The sequence below is a fragment of the Nyctereutes procyonoides genome, unplaced genomic scaffold (assembly GCF_905146905.1).
Source record: "Nyctereutes procyonoides isolate TBG_1078 unplaced genomic scaffold, NYPRO_anot_genome, whole genome shotgun sequence".
NCBI classification, from domain to species: domain Eukaryota; kingdom Metazoa; phylum Chordata; class Mammalia; order Carnivora; family Canidae; genus Nyctereutes; species Nyctereutes procyonoides.
The window spans coordinates 4832725-4839787 of record NW_026575036.1 but is presented as its reverse complement, the minus strand read 5'-3'; positions in this window follow the sequence as shown (position 1 = coordinate 4839787).

The following is a 7063-nucleotide window of genomic DNA, read 5'->3' as shown; positions in this document are numbered from 1 at the left end:
CAAGTTGGCATCCATTACCATATCATTACAACTAATTCTTCTTATGATGAGAATATTTCAGATATACTCCTTTAGCAGCTTTCAAATGTACAATACAGTATTATTAGTTAGAGTTGCCATGCTGTACATTATATTCTACATCCCCATGACTTAGGAATCTTGTACCTTTTGACCATGAACATGGTCACCCATCCTGCCTCTGGCAACCACCAATCTGTTCTCTGTATTTAGTTAGTTTAGTTTGAAAAAAAAAAAAAAAAAGAAGAGTTTGTTTATTGTTTTTGGATTCTGCAGAAAACTGAGAACATGTGGTATTTGTCCTTATTTATCTGAATTTTTTCACTTAGCATAATGCCCTAGAGGTCCATCCATGTTGTGGCAAGTGGCAAGATTCACTTCTTTTTTATGGCTGAATAATATCGCACTGTGTGTGTGCACATGCATGTGTGTGCCACATTTTCTTTATCCATTCATCTATGGATGGACACTTAGGTTATATGAAAATCTGTTTAAGATGACTACCTATATTTGCTTTATAAAGTGTAAATCATACTAGTTACCTGATTTATACCAAGGCACTCTAATAAATTAGATACTATAGACAATCCCCAACTTACAAAACTGCAACTTATGATTTTTCTACTTTTTGATGGTGTGAAGTGATATGCACTCAGTAAAAACTGTACCTGACTTTGAATTTGATCTTTTTGTGGGCTAGTGATATACAGTGGAATACTCTCTCTCAATGCTGGGCAGTGGCAGCAAACTCCAGCTCTCAGCCAGATGTAAAACTACGAAGGTAAATAAATAACTGATACACTCGTTATATACCCATACAAGAGTTGTTTTTCACATTCAGTACAGTATTCAATAAATTACATGAGATACCCAGCACTTTATGATAAAACACTTTGTCTTAGATAATTCTGAACAAATATAGGATAAAGCACTTCATTATGTGGAAGTAGATAAAATAAATTTGTATTATAGACTTGTGGGAGATTTCCTTCACAAAGATGAAAGGTTCTGAGTGTGTATAAAGTAGGTTAAGCTAAGCAATGATATTCAGTAGGTTAGGAATACACAATACATTTTTGATGTAATGATATTTTGAATGATGGCCTTATTGGGATGTAACCTCATTGTAAGTTGAGATGATAAAGTTGATGGCAAACAGTAGTGTTTATGTAATAATTATCAAATCAAATGAAACTATAAGTTTTGCTATAATGATTCAATATTGGCTACTGATCCCTATAGCAGTAAATTATAAGATGGAGCATAATGAAGGGACAGCTTCATGAATGATCCCATTCATGTTCTCAGGAACATGGACTGATTAAGATCAATGTTTTTACATCTCTGGACTATCAGTCAGACAGTCCACCTATTCATGGCATTCCCTCATGGCATTCCTTCCTTGGAGGAGGCTCAAGGAAATCATTCTTGTGTTACTATTACTAAATATACATACTCAATATTATCCCTTTACAAAAAAAGTATTGATAAGATTGTTGAAATTGAGACATATCTTTCCTTATCTCCTATAATGTATTAGCCTAAAACTTCACTTGAAACAATGCCTTTTCCACTCAACTATATTCCTTCCTTTCTAGGAGACGTTTCAATTATTTAAAGACAAAGCTTCTTGTGACCTTATCTAAGATTGTTTCTGTGTACTGATGAACCACCAGAGTAACTTACATATAACAAATATTGTTAAAAGATCAATTTTTTTCACGTAAAATCATACACATCCAAATATAAAATGAGCACAAGTCAAATAATTTATTTAATTCATTCTTTAATGAGGGAACCAGAAAGACGTTACAACTAATTCAAAGGAGAGTGTAAAGAACCATATATATATGCAATAGGGAATGCTAAAATGAATTCACAGACATAAAAGCAGTCTATCCATGGGGCAGCAATGAGTTGCATTGTAACAGAAACATTTCACTTGTATTTCTATGGATAAGTATCACTTTGCATTGTTATTAGTGTTCTGAAACTTATAGAATTGTAAATAATTTGAAAACAATAAAAGGTGGTAATAGCCAGGAAGGGCGATGTACACAGAACACCCACTATAAGTGGCAGAATTATAAGATGGCCATCATGATTTCCATCCCCCTGGGCTTATTCCCATGATCATGCAATGTTACCTGGCAGCAGGGTTTTTGCAGATGTAATTAAGGTTACTAATAAGCTGATTTTGAAATAGGGAGGTTATCTAGACGGGCCTAACCTGATCACATGAAACCTCTTAAGTGCAATTTTTCTCCAGCTGGTAGCAGAAGGGGAAATCCAGAGATTTGAACTATAAGAAGGATCCAACATGCCATTGCTGACTCAAAGATGATTGGGGCCACATGAAGAGGATTTGAACATGTCCTTTGGTTGCCAAAAGTGATCTCCAACCAAAAGCCAAAAAGAAAATGGGACCTTCAGCATGGATCCTGAGGAACTAGATCCTGCCCACAATGTCAAATAGACTTGGAAGATAATTTTTTCCTAGAGCTTTCAGATGAGTACTCAACCCAACAGGTTTTTAGCTTTATCATGCCCTACCCTGAGGATCTAGTCACACTGTGCTGGACTTCAGATCTACAAACTGTGAGATAATAAATGAATGCTATATTAAGCCACTAAGTCTGTGATAATTTATTTTGCAGCAATAGAAAACTTTGCCCATTTCACCAATACTTACCATAATAAGTATTGTTACATATATAAAAGGAAAACAACTGCCGATGACTTGCAGATTTTCCCCCTTGAAGCCAGTATTAAGTTTTCCTATCAGAAAGCTTAAAAGATCTGGGGCCAGAAGGTCATATGTGAGCAATAAATTGAAAGTGGAAGAGCCTCTTCTTTTATGAGATGTATCGTGTATGGAATCCATAAAAGAAGCTGTACCCAGAGTCCTCTTTTCTCTCTAACTGTGGTTTAAAACTTAATAAGCATGGCTTTTAAGAGGCGCTGACTACCAGTTTTTCTAAACACTGCCCTGCATTGATAAATACTTTTCGTTTTAAAAGAGAAGCACGTGTGAACATATTGACTGTAGTTGTCTCCTGGAGAGAAGGCAGCTTACTTTCTCTCACCTGCAGAGGTACTGGAATGAAAGCATAATCATTTATATTGAGATTTTCAATCACACGTGCCAGGTTTGAGGGTTTGCACCCTGGGTTGGCCGGCCTTTGGGAGCAGGAAAACAGAAAGAGGAAATGTCCGTGTTTGAGCTGGCATGTGCCAAGCAATCTCCATCCAGTACTGACAAGTCCCTGCTGTTGGAAACCTGCAGCAGTTGTGCAGTTCGTCTGTGGATATTACCACAGGCCAAATAAGCCCCATGCATTGGGAAATATTACAGAGCTAGAGAAAGACAAAAAACTCACAAATCCACAGAGACACATTTTTAAAAATCAATACACCTCATTCTGATGGGACTTTGAAAGCTCTAATGAACATTTTTTTTTAAATCAGGTGGATATTTTCCATTTATCTTTAGATTTTTGTTATTGTATCATAAAAATGTTGGGAGCATTATGCAGCATCTTTTAAAGAGGGTGGCCTGTTTTATTTTCTTTTAGACAAAAAGTTAAAGGCAAAACTCATTTTACTAATAAATAGAAGCTAGCTTCCTTCCTTCCTTCCTTCCTTCCTTCCTTCCTTCCTTCCTTCCTTCTTTCTTTCTTTCTTTCCTTGAAATATCACTTTCAATTTCTTCCATGAGTATCAAGCAATGAGCATGAGGCAGAAGCAATTATGAGTAAGCATTTTATACCTCATCACAGCAGTTGTAGCCTTCTGAAACAAAGTAAACCCAAGGAATTGCTCTACTTTTTAAATGGCATGTTTTTAAATTCATGCACCATAGTTGGTACATGGAAACATGCCCAGTTACAGACACTGTATACACACAGATGCTCCTTGCTTTGTGCAACAAATGTGCTTAAGAAAAGCTGTGTATATAAATCACACATTTATAAAATTGAAACATTTAGAAATGCACTAAAGGAGGTTTCTATTTCAAGAGTCCCTGTATTGATTTATTTTACAACACAAATAATCATTCCCAGAAATTACTTCTTTTTAAAGAACTGTACCTTGAATATAATAAGCATTAAATCAGTAGAGAAAGGCACAAATTTTAAAAACAGGACTTTAAAAGTAGAGAGAAGTTTTAGAAATGTTTAGAAAAAATTACACTCAATAATATTACTACAATCTAATATATAATCTTATATATTACATATATATTGTATTTATACATATAAATATATATGTATTTTATTTTTTTAGTGATCCATCCTTCCATTCCAAAAATGTCCAATTTAAAATTTGTAATCCTTAACAACTACTAGTCCTTGCCAGCTATAATAGTGCTACATTGAAAGGTAAGCAAGGAAAAGGGTATAATATATTTATCTAGGCCTAACCTCAGAGTTAAAGTAGAAAAATTTCTAAATTGTTCTATGATGAAGACCAACATTAACTGTTTTTTTTAAAGTATATGCAACACATATTTATATGTTGAATTCTATTTTTCCATTTTTAATTTTAGCAATTTACTTTGCCTGAAAAAGAAAAAAAAATCAGGCCCATCTGTGTGTATTAGTTACCTATTGCTGCTATAACAAATTACCACAAATTTAGTGGCATAAAACAAATTTATTATCTTATAGTTCTGAATGTCATTCACACTGGGCTAAAGTCAAGATGTCAGCAGGGCTGGTTCCTTCTGAAGTCTCTAGAGAGAATCCCTTTCCCTGTCTTTTCCAGTTTCTGGGAGCTGTCTGCATTCCTTGGTTCACTCCAGCAATCATCTCTCTCCAACCTCTGCTTCTCTCAACACATGTCCTCTTCACTCTGACCCTTCTGCCTCCCTCTTGCCAGGACCCTTGAGATTACATTGGGCCCATCTGTATAATCCAGGGCAATTTTCCCATCTCAAGATTCTTAATCACATCTGCAAAGTTTCCTTTGTAGTATAAAATAGTATGTTCACAGTTCTAGGAATTAGGACCTGGACATCTTAGAGGGGTAGAAAACATTCTGTCTACCATACTGTGTTAAGAACCTCATTAGGATACTAATATCAGGGGTACCTGGGTAGCTCAGTCAGTTAAGTGTGTGACTTTGACTCAGGTTATGATCCCAGGGTCCTGAGATGGAGCCCCTCATTGGGCTCCCTGCTCTGCAGGGAGCCTGCCTCTCTGTCTCTCTGTCTCTCTCTGCCTGCTGCTCCTCCTGCTTGTGTGCTCTCTCTCTCTGTCAAATAAATAAAGAAATAAATTTTTTCAAAAAAGATAATCAAAATCATTATTCTGTCTCTCCTTCTCAATGCATAATTAAATGATTTAATTTTCACCTTTGGAATTAAAATTAGTGTATAAGAATGTTAACCTAGTATTTGTTGAATGACTTCTATCTACCAGGTACTATGCCAAGTGTTTTGTGTGTATCTACATATTTAATCCTTACAACAAACCTATACTATTCATTTTATCTCATTGTATATTGTACACATGAAGAGATTGTAACACAGAGTGTTAAATTAGTTGTTCAAGATTCTAAATCTAGTGAATGACAGTGTCAGGTGATTCCAGAGTTTATCCTCCCAACCCTTTTTATTTTTTGCTCTCTCAAGAAATTAGCAAACAATTTATATGATTCTCATATGCAAGTTAAAAATATGCTTAAATACATTAAACTATACAAACTAAGGTGTGGCCATGGAACCAAGGCACTGGAATTAAAGTGGTGCTCCTCCTTAGAAAGCTGATGGTGTCTATTTGCAACCGAGACAACACACCAAGAGTTGTTTTTAAATCACCTCTCTGTAGTTTAAGGAGAACATAGGAAAAGTGAAGAACCTTGAAGTCACTTTTGCATTTATGCAGATGTGTGTGCTGAGGGTACATTGGTAGGACTTCAATACCTGAATATTATTTGATCTAATCAGATTGCCTTTTCCCCCTAACAGTACAAATTGAGTAGTGTTTGGGGGGGAAGTAAAGAGATTTCCCTTTACCAGTCTGCACCTAAAGGCAATTGCACTCTTAGAGAATTGACCATAAACTCCCTCTCATCCAAATGCTGCCCACATACTTTAAATCCCTCAGAACCTCATTAGCAAAAATCATTTCTGCTCTTTTTAAATCAGTATTATAATTAATTTAAGTAGATAAATAAGTAATTCTTATTTACTATTTGTCCCTTGGTAAATTCTTAGAGCTCTGTGGAAACCAGAACAATATCTGTCTTGTTTACCACTTTATGATAGCAACAAATAGAGTGTATGGTACATAGTATGTACTCAATATTTATTTATAGATGGAAACAAAGAAGAAAGAAAGGGAGGGAAGAAGAAAGAAAGTGAAAAAAAAAAGAAGGTCCAGTCACTACTTTAGGCCTAGAGAAGAAATAGTGATGCATAGGTGTGCATGAAAACTAAAAATGAGACAAGCAGTCCAGATGCCTCCCTAGTTCAGAGCCATGGGCAGCTACAGAGCAGGCAAGATTGAGAAGGCAAACATCCACGGATTTAACTTCCTATATATGGAACCTAGCTCATCCTGTTTAAAGTGGGGGTGACTTCATAAAGAACATCAAAACATTTTGCTGGCCCTGAGGGAAGAGAGAAAAAAAAAGTTTTTGAAATGGTGCCTTTAGGAGTAAAGGAAGCATGGGGAGGGGGGTTGGGACAGGGCAAGAACAACACCCAGTCAGCATTTTAAGAGCCTCCTTTATGATATAATGGTTATGGTAATTGTTCAGCTTCCTCCCACATTGACCAGTATGCAGATTAGGAGTACGAACTGTGTCTTTTATCTTTGAGATTCATTATTTAATAAATATTTAACAAATGAATCATGGTGAAAATGGATGAAGGCCATGGAGGAAATAAACCAGTCAATATGGTCACAGACCTCCGAGGAGGAGCTGCCCCGCCCCACTGAGGTCAGGGTCATTGTTACCCGGAATGGATGCCTGGTGCAAGTCTTTAAAAATCAGAAAAGCTTTTCCAGGACATGAAGGAGGAAGGAATGTTCTTTTC